Source organism: Macrobrachium nipponense, chromosome 3 (assembly GCF_015104395.2).
Source record: "Macrobrachium nipponense isolate FS-2020 chromosome 3, ASM1510439v2, whole genome shotgun sequence".
In the NCBI taxonomy this organism is placed as follows: Eukaryota; Metazoa; Arthropoda; class Malacostraca; order Decapoda; family Palaemonidae; genus Macrobrachium; species Macrobrachium nipponense.
The window spans coordinates 133,458,127-133,472,612 of NC_087202.1; the positions used below are offsets into that span (position 1 = coordinate 133,458,127).

The window sequence follows — 14,486 nt, forward strand, 5'->3', positions numbered from 1 at the left end:
TGAATGGAATGTATTATTAATCCATTCCAGCCCCCCAAAAAACATACCAATTTTTTTGTTAAATATATCTGAATGTACTTTATCAATAACAAATACAGTGCCCCTCCTAGGTTCCAGAACCTACCACGAAATGGCAAAAGACCCCTCTGAAAGCAAACAAAATATACCTCAGAGTATCATCCCATAACACCCTAATATTTTAAAGTCAAGTTGCAAAATTAACCCCTTTAGCGCGATTGGACGTATTAAACGTCGACGAAAATTGTCTGTGTCGGGTGCCGATTGGACTTATAGTACGTCAACGAAAAAAAAGTTTTTTCAAAAATTCGCGGAAAAGTGGTTATAGGCCTACTAGGCGAAACTTTTGAATCACGTGCCTTGGGGGATGCTGGGAGCTCACGGATCAAGGCGTTGTTTGTTTACAATCGTACCCAGGCGTGCAAGCACGAATTTCTTTCTTCTTGCACTAAAAAGCATCAGCGACACATCTCAGAAATTATTTCATTACTTTGACATAATTTTTGCAACATTTTCTATTAGCCGTTACATGGAGTATTATATATGAAAAATTGTGCAATTTCATGTATATAACACAACAAAAACAAATATTTTCATATAAATAACGATGTGCCAAAATTTCAACCTTCGGTCATCTTTGACTCTAACCAAAAATGGTCGAAAAATGCAACTTGTAAGCTAAAACTCTTATATTCTAGTAATATTCAATCATTTACCTTCATTTTGCAACAAATTGGAAGTCTCTAGTACAATATTTTGATTTTTGGTGAATTTATGAAAAAAAAAAATTTTCCTTACATCCGTGCGGTAACTCTTCCGAAAAAAAAAAGGGATTTCTGGGCTCAGCTCGTGTCGCTTGCGCGAAATATCCTTTAATCTATTATTTCTAGGGTAAATGTACTCAACCATACCAGAGAATAAATAAAATAAAGAAAAAAGGTCAGTATAAACTGACTCGCTCACCCTCTAGGAGGGTGTCGGTATGAACACTAGGCGAGTGAGACCACTACCACGAGCCAAATGCCAATAGAAATCTCCCACTACAAAACCCTCCAAGAGGGGAGCCGTCCACAGAGAGAGCAGCTCGTACTACTACTACTCCATCCCATGCTGCCGACTGCTGCGCCTCTGGTGGCCATCCTTTTCAGTTAGCTCGCACGAGTCACACGTGTTATTTTTCTCTCTGTGTATTTTGTGCCCTTTCTTCGGATTTTCGATAATGGAGCGTGCAGCTATTGCAGCAGCTAAGTTAAGTACTCAGTATTTACGGTTAGTTGGTTTTTTCCGTCCCTGAGACAGTATTTGCCGTTTTTTAGGTATAAATACGTCTCGGGGTCGGAAGCATGGCAGCATGGTCCTGCCGCGTGATGGGTTCGTTCTTGGTCTCCCATACCTAGAACATCCCTTATTCGTTTACGCTCTATTTTGATTATCCGCTTTATTTAGTTTAAGGTCTACTCAGGTTATCATGCATGCATGTATATCACCTTATGAGGCTTTTTTTCTATCCAGATCCTAGTCCAGGTTCTTAGTATCGGACCCTGACTAGCTTTGAGTGGTAGACTTGCCTTCGGGTTAGTCGTACACTCCTGGATTTTTTCTCCTGCTATTTTACCTCTTTCTTTAATTTTTATTTTATTTATATATATATATTTTGTCATTGTTAGGTTAGTTTTGGCGTCTGGCTTTAGCCTAGCTCCCGGCTCATGGAGCCTATTCTACCGCTGATCAGTTCGGTTGCTTCCACATAGCTTCTCTCTGATCAGTTGGTTTTAGCCCTGTGGGCCTATATACTACCGCTTTTCAGTTCAGGTTGCTTCCCGATAGCTTCTCTCTGATCAGTTGGTTGGCCTAGGCTTGGTTTCCGTATCTCAGGTTTTACCGCCTCGTGGTCACTGGCGTGATCACGGCGGGGACAGCAGACGCACCTGCCCCAGGTCCCCCCCCCCCTCCGCTCTTCCATAGAGTCGGGCGGGGGTGGGCCGGCTGCCATGCTCCGCCTCACATACCCGAGCCTGCCTCCCCCTCTCCCCTCCGCCGGAGGGGCTAGGGAGTCGGACAGACACAGACTGGTCCCGACCTCTCCGCTTCTCGGTCCGGCCGGGTGGTACGTTGTGGGGGCCCTGGCCTTCCCCCCCTCCGTTACTGCCTTGTCGCTCCGGGCTAGGCGTCGAGCCTGTATGTCCTCTCGCCCTTCCCTCCTTACTAGAGCTCCTCCCTGATCGGAGTCCTGGTATCCAGCGGAAGGAGCTAGTCCACCCATTAGATGGACGGAGCATACAGTAGGTCTTACTAACCTTACCCGTATTGCTGAGTTTTCTACACTCCGCTTCAACTGGACCTAGTCCGGTTCGCCTTGTGGTTTAGGTTTTAAGTTATCTTTAAGTTTATATTAAGTTATCCTTAAACCATCCCCCAGCCCCCCCCCCTCCCTTTCATATTTTACCGGATCTCTCCGGGATTATAGCCTATTCAGGCAATGTAGGGAGGGGTTATGCCAAATTTTTCCGAGCTCCGGCATGTTAACGGAGTTCTTTTGTCCTTTAGTCTGTAAGTGATTCCCCTTTAAGATACTCATGTGTCTTCCCACTTACAGACCACCAACTGTGAGCATCCGGGATGTTCCGCTACACTTCAGGACCCCTGTGGACACGAAGTTTGCCGGGTCCCATGCTCCATGCGCGACTCCGCACGGGGACATCCAGGTCTGGTACATGAGACGTGTAGCCATATGTTTACGATCTGGTGAGCCAGCTTTTGGAAAGGCGTAAGTATTTCGCCATCTCCCGGATAGCTGCTTCCGCTTCTTTTAGTACTTAAAGTTTTCATCATTTACTTTAAACTTAAGGCATCTAGTTTAAGTTATACTCTAAGTTTTTAGTTTTAAGTGATTCTTAAATCTAAAAATACGCCCTCTCTTACAGGCTCCGGCAGTAAGGATACAGCACTGGCTACCCTGCGGGCCTGGGTCGGAGGTTTTGGCAAGAACGCCGCCAAGGGTCGCCCTACATACTTGAGAAGCGATTAGCACTATTAATCTTTCCCGGAGGCAAGGCGACAGGGTACGTCGACCCAGTAGAGGCGGACCCGACTATTGCCTTCATCCAACAACAGCTGGCGGCCTCCTTAACTGAACAGACCAGGATATCTCCACGGATGTCGCAACCCCTGGATATTAATGTTGAAACCGATGGTAGGTATAGACGACCTGTTGGTCGAGGTAAGTAATGCAGGTACCCAAGGGTCACCCTTGGGTGTGACTGTCTCTTCTACCCCTTGCAACCTCTACCATCCTTACCAAGGGCTTTACGGGTGATGAATTATATAATCCTCCTGAGGCTTCGGTTAGACCTAAGATCAAGTCTAAAGTGATGACCTTGACTAAGACGTCATCGTCTTCGAAGAAGACGTCCTCGTCTTCTTCCTCGCGTAAGTCTCCCGGCTCGTAATCCGGCCCAGACAGGTCTAAAGGGTCTAGCTCCGGCTCTAAGTCCTCGAAAAAGTAAACCCAGGAAGAGATCTCGCACCCCGGCAGTTTCACCAGTTCCACTACCTTTGGTTCCTATTCAGAGCTCCCCTCCACCTCCGCAGCAGCTCCGGCTTTGGACTCCAATGCTGGCCTGTTGCAACAGGTGGGCGACCTAGTGGGGTCCCTTAAGAGTAGTATGGAACAAATGATATCTCGCCTGTCAGACAGGATCACTTCTCAGGATTCTGTTATAGCCGGGCATAAGAGAAAGCCCCTCTAGCCTCTCCCATCACTCTCCAACACTAGTGGATCTCAGCTTCCTCCGTATGACTCGCTTCCCGCTCCATGAACAACCCTTGGAGAGTAGCGTCATACGCCCCTTCCAGGATGGTCTCATCTCCATACCGGAGTTTGGAACTCGAAGAATAGAGGACTTCGAGTTCTACCCGGGAAGGCCTACAGCCTCCGTTCATAGGCTACGCAAGGCTCACGCCTTCGGCTATGGTTCGGGACGATAGGGTACCAAAGGAGACAGTCCTCTATTCTCGAGACCAGGCTCAGAGAGAATGGCTCAGATGTTTAGAGGACATGGATTGTTCGAACACCAAGATACAACCATTTAAAAGTCCCTTTACCATTTTCACAATGGATGAGAGTACCCCGCTCCCGTTCCTAACCAAGATAGCAAGGTCGACCATCTCAGCAGCCCAGAAGGGGGAACCCATGCCTCAGTTGAAAGAAGCAGATCCCACATCTCCGTTGCTCCCTTCAATCGGAGAATTGTGGGAAGACTTGCCGAATACATTCTCAGCTGGCAACTCAAACCGGACTGTGCTATGGAGCAGTTTGGTGAAAAGCTACCCAGGCTCCCAGATAGTCTTATTCAGGCTGAATTTGACTCAAAATCACGACTAGCCAGATCAATCAACTCGATGGCTATGTCTGAGGTAGCAACCATGGCTTATGGTTCAGAACCAATTTTTAAGCTTATGACCAAAGCCCTGACTCAAACGGTGCAGTCAGATATGTTCGAGTTTGCCACTGCTAGAACGAATTGTAGAAAGCATGTCCTGCTAGAGGCAACATTCGACATGAACCGAATAGGTTACTCTCTTCTAACATCTGGGGCGCAGATCTCTTCCCAGAGGCTATGGTTAAGGAAGTACAGGCAGATGGGCTACGAGGGTTGAACCAGAGACCTTCAAAGGAACCGTGGGGTATTAACGGATAGGAGGAGGCAAGACCCTGACACCTAAAGGTAAAGGGACAGAGGAAACCCAGACGTTTCCAACCATTACCAAAAGAAGCAACCACGCTTTCCTCAACAAGTTCCAGCAATGCCGTTAGTGCAGACAGCCCAACCCTCCACGTCTAAAGGTCAATCACAGCCAATTTATGTGATATCCCCTCAGCCTCAACCCTCCACCTCATACGCCATCTCTCCAGCTTACAATCAAGCCTTCGAGAGTCAAGCTTCTCAGAAGTATGACCGCTCGGGCAAGGGAGGCAGAGGTAAGCGGTCCTTTCGTGGGAGAGGATCAGGAGGCCCCTTCAATAGGGGAAGCACTTCAGAGGAGGCCGAGGTGGTTACCAGAACCAATGAAGAACTTCAGGTAAGGAGGGAGGCTGTTTCACTTTCGCCACCGTGGAACTTCAGCCAGTGGGCTCAGAGCATAGTGTCAAAAGGGCTGGGTTGGAGCTGGTTGACGAACCCACCTCCAGCCAGACCTTTCCGTCAACTTCCTTCCAAAGAATTGACAGAGTACGCGGAGGACCTCCTTCAGAAAGGAGCTATAGCCAAAGTCAAGAGGTTAAAATTTCAAGGTCGCTTGTTCAGCGTGCCAAAGAAAGGCTCACACAAAAGAAGGGTAATCTTAGACTTGTCCCGCTTAAACTTAGCCATCCGCTGCGACAAGTTCAAGATGCTCACGATCTCACGGTGCGGACCTTACTTCCCCGTGGGGCCGTCACCACCTCTATCGATCTTACAGACGCCTACTATCATATCCCTATTGCAAGACACTTCCGTCCGTATCTGGGATTCAAGATAGGAGATCAGACATTCTCCTTCAAGGTAGTTCCATTCGGGCTCAACGTGGCACCCAGGGTGTTCACGAAGCTAGCGGAAGTAGTAGTGCAACAGCTCAGAGCGCAAGGGATTATGGTAGTGGCGTATCTCGACGATTGGTTGATCTGGGCCCCATCAGTCGAAGAATGCAACAAGGCCACACTGAAAGTGATCCAGTTCCTAGAATATCTAGGATTCAAGATAAACAAGTCCAAGTCGAGACTCACTCCAGAGTCAAACTTTCAGTGGCTAGGCATTCAATGGAATCTATCCTCACACACTCTGTCGATTCCATCTACCAAAAGGAAAGAAATAGCGAAGTCAGTCAAGCAATTTCTAAGTCACAAACTAGCATCCAGGAGAGCTCAGGAAAGGATCCTCGGCTCTCTCCAGTTTGCATCAGTAACGAACATGCTTGATGAGAAAGCCAAACTGAAAGACCTACCAGGATCTGGCGCTCACGAGCAAATGTCAGGTCCAGGGACAAGCTATCCTCAGTGCCTCTGATTCTAAGAATCGGCTTCGGCCGCGTGGGCAAAAGTCAAGAATCTATCAGTGTCAGTACCCTTCAGTTCCCTCCACAGGGATCACCATCCACACAGACGCGTCCTTAAGCGGCTGGGGAGGGTACTCCCAAGTCAAAAAGGTTTTCCAAGGGATTTGGTCACCCAGTTCCGTCAGTTCCATATAAACGTACTGGAGGCAATGGCAGTGTTCTTGACTCTGAAAAGATTACTCCACCAAAGTACTCCCACATAAAGCTAGTCCTGGACAGCGCAGTGGGTAGTACATTGCATAAACAGAGGAGGCTCCAAGTCACGTCATCTAAATCACGTCATGATAGCCATCTTCTCCCTGGCAGACAAATTCAGTTGGCATCTTTCCTCCACCCACATGCTGGAGTGAGAAACGTCATAGCAGACGCCCTATCCCGATCAGTACCCTAGAATCGGAATGGTCACTAGACGAAAGTTCGTTTCAATGGATCCTTCAAAGAGTCCCAGGGCTACAGGTGGATTCTCTTCGCATCCCAAGCGAACCACAAACTACCGTGTTATGTAGCCCCCAACCTGGACCCTCTGGCTTACGCCACACGGACGCCCTAGCTCTAGACTGGAACAACTGGGGAAGATTTACGTCTTCCCTCCAGTGAATCTCCTTATGAAAGTATTGAACAAACTCAGGACATTCAAGGGTCGAGTGGCTCTAGTAGCCCCAGACTGGCCGAAGAGCAATTGGTACCCCCTGATTCTGGAACTGGGCCTTCGTCCCCTTCGGATCCCCAGTCCCAAGCTCTCCCAATCAGTACAAACGAAGACTGTGTTCGCTTCCTCAGGGATTCTCAAAACCCTAACTTTATGGATTTCATGAAGTTTGCGGCAAAAGAGATGCGAATATTGACCCTCAGAATATTCTCTTCCTGGAATCCGATAAAAGGGATTCAACTTTGAGGCAGTATGATGCTGCTGTCAAAAAGTTAGCAACCTTCCTGAGAGAGTCAGATATCAGAATCATGACAGTTAATTCTGCTATATCCTTTTTCAGATCCTTATTTGAAAAAGGTTTAGCAGCTAGCACGATTACGACTAACAAGTCAGCATTGAAAAAGATATTTCAATTTGGATTTAACATAGACTTGACGGATGCCTACTTCTCGTCTATTCCTAAGGCATGTGCTAGACTTAGGCCTTCTGTGAGGCCTACGTCAGTTTCATGGTTCTTAAACGATGTTCTAAAACTGGCTTCCGAAACCAATAATGACACATGCTCGTTTATGATGCTCCTAAGAAAAACCCCTTATTTTTATTAAGCCTAGCTTCAGGAGCAAGAATTTCAGAACTGTCGGCTTTATCCAGAGATCCGGATCATATTCAATTCCTTCCCACAGGGGAAGTTCTACTTTCTCCGGAACGTAGCTTTTTAGCAAAGAATGAAGATCCTTTGATGAGGTGGGAACCTTGGAAGGTACTACCCCTTCCACAAGATGTATCCCTTTGTCCAGTTTCAACCTTACGAGCCTTTCTATCCAGGACCTCCTCATCCTCATCGGGGCCCTCTTTTTAAGAGGGAAAAAGGTGGTACTTTATCCATTAAAGGCATCAGGCAACAAATCCTGTACTTTATTAAACAAGCCAATCCTGACTCTTTCCCAAAAGCACATGATGTCAGGGCAGTAGCCACCTCAATTAATTACTTCCAACATATGAACTTTGATGATTTAAAAAAGTATACCGGATGGAAATCGCCGACAGTGTTCAAAACGTCACTACCTGAAGTCCTTGGAAGCTCTGAAATTCCCAGCATTAGCAGCGGGTAACATAAGTTTTCCCCTGACTCTAGCTAAATTGTAGTAGAAGATTCAGTCCTCCTTTCTACCTGCCTCACCCAACAGTTCGTCTATTCCTACCTTGTTCATTAGCATTCACCTTGTGTCTTAGCTGCTTTATGATTGTATAGTGCCCCTTTTGTCGGGTTAGGGACACTCACAGATGATTACAATATTGATCTCATAGATGTTAACCCCTTATTTTTATGCTAGGGGATACATCATATTACAATGGTTACGGGTTTTGTATTATTAATCATATACATTCCTGATAGATATTTTTGTGATTGCTCAACGTATTTATGATTTTTATATTAATTGCTATTACTCTTTTGATACATTTTGTTACACAGATTTCATTGATGATATGCAATCATTGTACCTATATATATGTAATTACCTTATGTTATTAACATAATTAGTTTTAAGGGTAATTTAAGCATAGTTTTAATTTTAATTTACTGTGTATATGTATCTTTTTAGCAATTATATTCATTCATTTATATTTTATCTTTTATTTGAGACCTATTTTATTTTATTTTTATTACTTGTTCACCTTATATACAATCTTGTGCTGTTTTCTCTGGTACGATTTCGCGCAAGCGACACGAGCTGAGCCCAGAAAAAGGATTTTGACGTAAGGAAAAATCTATTTCTGGGCGATTGGCTCGTGTCGCCAGCGAAATCCCACCCTACCCATCCCTTCGCTCAAGATTGTCTGCTAACTTCAGGATGGCCACCAGAGGCGCAGCAGTCGGCAGCATGGGATGGAGTAGTAGTAGTACGAGCTGCTCTCTCTGTGGGACGGCTCCCCTCTTGGAGGGTTTTGTAGTGGGAGATTTCTATTGCATTTGGCTCGTGGTAGTGGTCTCACTCGCCTAGTGTTCATACCGACACCCTCCTAGAGGGTGAGCGAGTCAGTTATACTGACCTTTTTCTTTATTTTATTTATTCTCTGGTATGTGTTAGTACATTTACCCTAGAAATAATAGATTAAAGGATATTTCGCTGGCGACACGAGCCAATCGCCCAGAAATAGATTTTTCCTTACGTCAAAATCCTTTTTCTGGGCAAGGGCCCGTGTCGCCTAGTGAAATATCCTTTCAGTTCATATTTCTTAGGTAAATAATGCTAACATTACCAGAGAAAAATAAAAAGGGGAAGTCAGAGCATTCTGACTCGCTCACCCTAAATAAAAGAGGGTGTCGGTATGGTACTGGGGCGAGTGAAACCACTACCACGGGCCTCTTGTCATTTAGATCTCTCCTCCAAAAAATCCCCTTGCTAGAGAGATCTGGTACACAGCCCGCGCCAGCAACTACTACTACTTGCTCACCCACGCCAACGCCAGTGCCTCTAGCGGCCATCCTTGAAGTTAGAAGACCAAGCTTGGGCACAAGGGTGGGAAAGAAAAAAAAAACAGGATTTCACTGGGCGACATGGGCCCTTGCCCAGAAATAGATTTTTCCTTCGTCAAAATCCCTTTTCTGGGCTCAGCCCGTGTCGCTTCGTGAAATAGTACCAGAGAATTAGCACAAGCTTGGGGAAAAGGTAACAGTATAAGTAATAAGAAAACAAGTAAAAAACAAAAAAATAAGATGAGTATAATCTAGATTAAATATTACAAAGTTATCGTATAAATACTTAAACTAACTTATAGTAACTTATGTTAGCCTTAAAATAGTAACAGGAATTAACAGTATACTTATGCTAACTTACGATAACTTAAAACTAGAATAATACATTATATACAGTTGCGAGTAACCCTAGCATAAAAATAAGGGAAAACATCACGATATAGCCTTTTGGCAGCTAAGGCTCGAAATTAGGGTAGAGCCTGGTGGCAGGATCACAGGAAAAATGTTAGTGAGGCAGGTAGAAAGGAGATCTGGATCTATGACTAAAACTACTTAGGCAGTGTCAGGAGAAACTGTGTTTCCCACTGCCACTGCTGGAAATTTAAGAGATTCTAAGGATTTCAAGTAGTGACGTCTGAATACTGTCTGTGACTTCCAGCCCGTATACTTCTTTAGATCATCGAAATTCATGTGTTGAAAATAATTAATTGAGGTGGCTACTGCCCTAATGTCGTGGGCTATGGGGAATGAATCAGGGTTGGCTTGTTTGATAAAGTATAGGATTTGTTGCCTAATTCCTTTTAAGGAAATAGTGCCACCTTTCTCTTTTATGAATAAGGGACCTGAGGACCTAGAAGATGTCCTGGACAGATAGGCTCGTAAGGTCGAGGGGAGGATCTTCCAAGGAGCCCATCTCATTAAAGGATCCTCATTTTTGGCCAAAAAGCTACGGTCTGGGGATAGAAGAACTTCTCCTGATGGAAGAAATTCGATATGGCCAGAGTCTCTAGAGAGAGCTGACAGTTCAGATATCCTGGCTCCTGAAGCCAGGCTTAGCAGAAATAACGTTTTCCTTAGGAGTGGTATATAGCTACATGAATTGTTGTCAGTATCTGAAGCCAGTTTGAGAACATCATTTAAGAACCATGAAACTGAGCTAGGTCTCTCTGATGGTCTGAGCCTAGCACAAGCTTTAGGAATAGACAAAAAATAAGTCTGTTAAGTCTATCTTAAAGCCAAACTGGAAGATTTTCTTTAAGGCTGACTTATTGGTAGTAATAGTACTAGCTGCTAAACCTTTTTCAAATAAGGATCTGAAGAAGGAGATAGCCAGATTAGTCATGGTTCGAGATTCTGTTTCCTTCAGGAAATTTGCTAGCTTTTTAACAGCTGCGTCATACTGACGTAAAGTTGATTCTCTTTTATCCGATTCTAAGAAAAGGATATTTTGAGGATCAATGTTTGCATCTCTTTTAGCCGCGAACTTCATGAAGTCCATAAAGTTAGGGTTTTGAGAATTCCTGAGGAAGCGAACACAGTCCTCATTTGTACTGGTTGAGATAGCTTGGGATTGGGAATCCGTTGAGGCCGGAGACCCAATTCCAGAAGAAGAGGGAACCAGTTGCTCTTGGGCCAATCCGGGGCTACTAGAGCAACTTGCCCTTTGAAAGACCTGAGTTTGTTCAGGACTTTCAATAGAAGATTCACTGGAGGAAAGATGTATATCTTCTTCCACTGATTCCAATCTATGGACATGGCGTCTGTGGCGTAAGCCAGAGGGTCCAGGTTGGGGGCCACATAGCATGGGAGCTTGTGGTTCGATTGTGATGTGAAAAGATCCACCTGGAGGCCTGGGACCTTTTGGCATATCCACTGGAATGAGCGCCTGTCCAGAGACCACTCCAATTCTAGAGAAACTGAGCGAGACAAGGCATCTGCTATCATGTTCCTTACTCCCGCCAGGTGAGTGGAGGATAGATGCCATTTGTATTTGGCTGCTAGTGAGAAAATGGCTATTTTGACGTGGTTCGCGTGACTTGATTTGGATCCTCCCCTGTTGATGCAGTGTACTACTACTGCACTGTCCAATACCAGCTTGATGTGGGATTTCTTGGCTGGTAGAAGCCTCTTCAATGTGAGGAATACTGCCATAGCTTCTAATACATTTATGTGAAGCTGGCGGAACTGAGGTGACCAAGTCCCTTGTACTTTCCTGAATTGGGAGTATGCTCCCCATCCGCTTAGAGAAGCGTCCGTGTGGACAGAGCTGGGCAGTACTTAAGTACAAAAGTACTTAAGTACGTACTTAAGTACATTTGTGTACTTTAAAAATGTACTTCAAGTACTTTTAGAAATGAGTACTTAAGTACAGTACTTAAGTACTTTTTTATTGTACTTAAGTACTTTGCATTAAATATTTTATAAAATTATTATTTATTTAGTTCTATATGATTTTTTTTACATACTTGAGTAAATTCAATAATAGCTATGATCATGTTATGCATAGTCTGTAGAGTTGAATTTCACTAACACTGACGTGCGTAACTGAGACGTTCAAAGACTGTTTAAACTGCTCTAGATCAATCAAAATCTGTGCAGTTCCTTGTTTGTGATGTACGCAATAATGCGTAATTCCCATCTAAATTATCCTAATCCATATGTTTTGAAAGTATTTTAACATAGCTACTCACAATAGTTTATAGTAAAAAGATTTCCATTGTTGTTATGTTATGCTTTCTGGGATTTTTAAATTCTTACGAGTTTTGAACAAGTTCTGAACTGGTTAGCCAGGCAGAGCTATGTGAAATCTTTATTTTTAAGATACAATACAACTATACCATCGTCTGCTCCAGTTGAGAGGCTTTTTTCTGTGGCTGGAATGATCCTCACACCTAAGAGGTCCTCATTGGCTGACAAAACATTTGAGCGACTTATGTTAATAAGAGCTAATAATAAATTTTGCACCTGAGTTATCTTCCACTAACATAAATTTCCACTGCAAACTGTATTATGAATTTAACTGGAAAGGTAACTATTCAATAAGTACCACTTGGTTGAACAATTATTATTTTAGTGATACAATAGATGGTATTTTTGTGTTGTGAAAGAATTTAGTACTCATATTTTTGTGATACTAGTAATATTTAACAAATCTGTATTCAATTAGTAGCTATAAGTCTTCAAGTCTTTTGTGAGAAAAGGTGCCATTTATGAAAAAGTTAACAAAAAGTAACTTTTAAGTTTATTTTGGTTTAGTTTTATTGTTCCAAATGTGCCATCTATAATCTTCAGCATTAAATGAATGTAACCTGTCAGTTCATTTTTATTTATTTACTATTTTTTAACCACTTGTTTACTATTTTTACAACTGTATTAAATTCATAATTGCAGGAAACTGAAAGGTAACTATTCAGTAAATACCACTTGGTTGAACAATTATTATTTAGTGATACAATAGATACAAATGTACTTAAGTACTTTATTGTACTTAGTACTTACTACTTAAGTACTTTTAGAAAATGTACTTAGTACTTAGTACTTAAGTACTTTTTGCATGAGTACTTAGTATAGTACTTAAGTACATTAAAAGTACTTAGTGCCCAGCTCTGCGTGTGGATAACCAACGCCGGAGGGGGAAATTGAAGAGGGATCGACTTAGATAGGTTCTTGACCTCCGCCCAGGGGTGGAGTCGTTTGCGGAGAATCGGCGGGATGGCTGACAACTTGTCTCGAGATTTGTTGTTTGCTCTTGAGCGCCAGACCCGGTTTATATCTTTCAGCCTTGCCTTCAGCAGAACATCTGTAACTGATGCAAACTGGAGAGAGCCTAGGATTCTTTCCTGGTTTCTCCTTGATGTTAATTTCCATTTGAGAAATTGCCTTGTTGCTTTGGCTATTTCCTTCCTTTTGACCAACGGAATTGACAGAGTGGGGAGTTCAAGCCCCATTGAATGCCGAGCCATTGAAAGCGGGAGTTCGTTAGCCTGGACTTGGACTTGTTTATTTGGAACCCCAGATGTTCCAGAAACTGTATTACTTTGACCGTAGCTTTGTGGCATTCTTCGACGGTTGTTGCCCAAATGAGCCAATCGTCCAGATACGCTACTACCATTATTCCCTGTGATCTTAGTTGTTGAACTACTGATTCAGCCAACTTCGTGAATACCCTGGGGCCACGTTTCAACCCGAAGGGCATCACTTTGAAGGAGAATGCCTGGTCTCCCAGTCTGAAGCCTAGGTACGGGCAGAAGTGTCTTGCAACTGGAATATGATAGTATGTGTCTGTAAGATCGATAGAGGTGGTGACGGCCCCACGGGGAAGTAAGGTCCGCACCTGCGAGATAGTCAGCATTTTGAACTTGTCGCAACGAATGAATAAGTTTAGACGGGACAAGTCTAAGATTATTCTTCGTTTGGTTGAGTCTTTCTTTGGCACGCTGAACAAGCGTCATTGAAACTTTAAATGCTTGACTCTTGATACTACCCCTTTCTGAAGGAGTTCTTGTGCATACTCCGTCAATTCCTTTGTTGGTTTTTGAAGGAAGGTCTTGGATTGAGGAGGACCTTTGGTCCAACTCCATCCCAGTCGTTTGGACACAATACTTTGTGCCCAATTGCTGAATCCCCATCTGTGGCGATAGAGGAACAGTCTTCCTCCTACCTGAGGGTTCTCACTGACTTGGGGCAGGGCGTGATCCACGTCCTCCCCGGAGTGCTTGCCTCTGCTAGGTGCTCTTCCCCGCCACCTCTTTAGCAAAATGCACCTCTGGCCCTACTTCCTCTTCCAAACCTATTAAAGGCTTGGAACGCCTGACCTTCAAAGACTGGGTTGAAGGCCAGAGATACTGCGTATGAGGTAGAGGGCTGATTCTGCGAGGTCAGTAGGAGTATTGGTTGGGACTGGTTCTTGGAGGTGGATGGTTGTACCATCTGGGACACTGGCACAGCGTGTACCACCTGTTGTTGCTGAGCAGCCTGGAAAGGTGGGAACTTCCTAGGCTTTTTCAGCTTCTTTGAAGCGGAGCAAGTAGGTTTGGGCTTCCTCTTAGCTGACAGGCCCCAGCGGACCTTAAGGCTCTGGTTAAGCCTTGTTGCTTCGTGCTGGACCTCGTTAACCACAGCCTCAGGGAAGAGGTCATCACCCCAGATTGAAGACGCAAGTAGTTTATTCGGCTCATGATGATAGTCACCTCTTGGAGTACATGTTTCCTGCAGTTGCATCTTGCTATCGGACAAAAGTCTACAAAG

At 44.3% G+C, this 14,486-nt stretch overlaps 1 long non-coding RNA gene across 1 annotated transcript in view; it reads left to right on the forward strand.

The window, feature by feature from the left end:
* LOC135222293 (uncharacterized) overlaps nt 1-14,486 on the forward strand; it is an 85,155-nt gene that overhangs the window by 45,243 nt on the left and 25,426 nt on the right. The gene's annotated exons all lie outside the window — the stretch shown is intronic.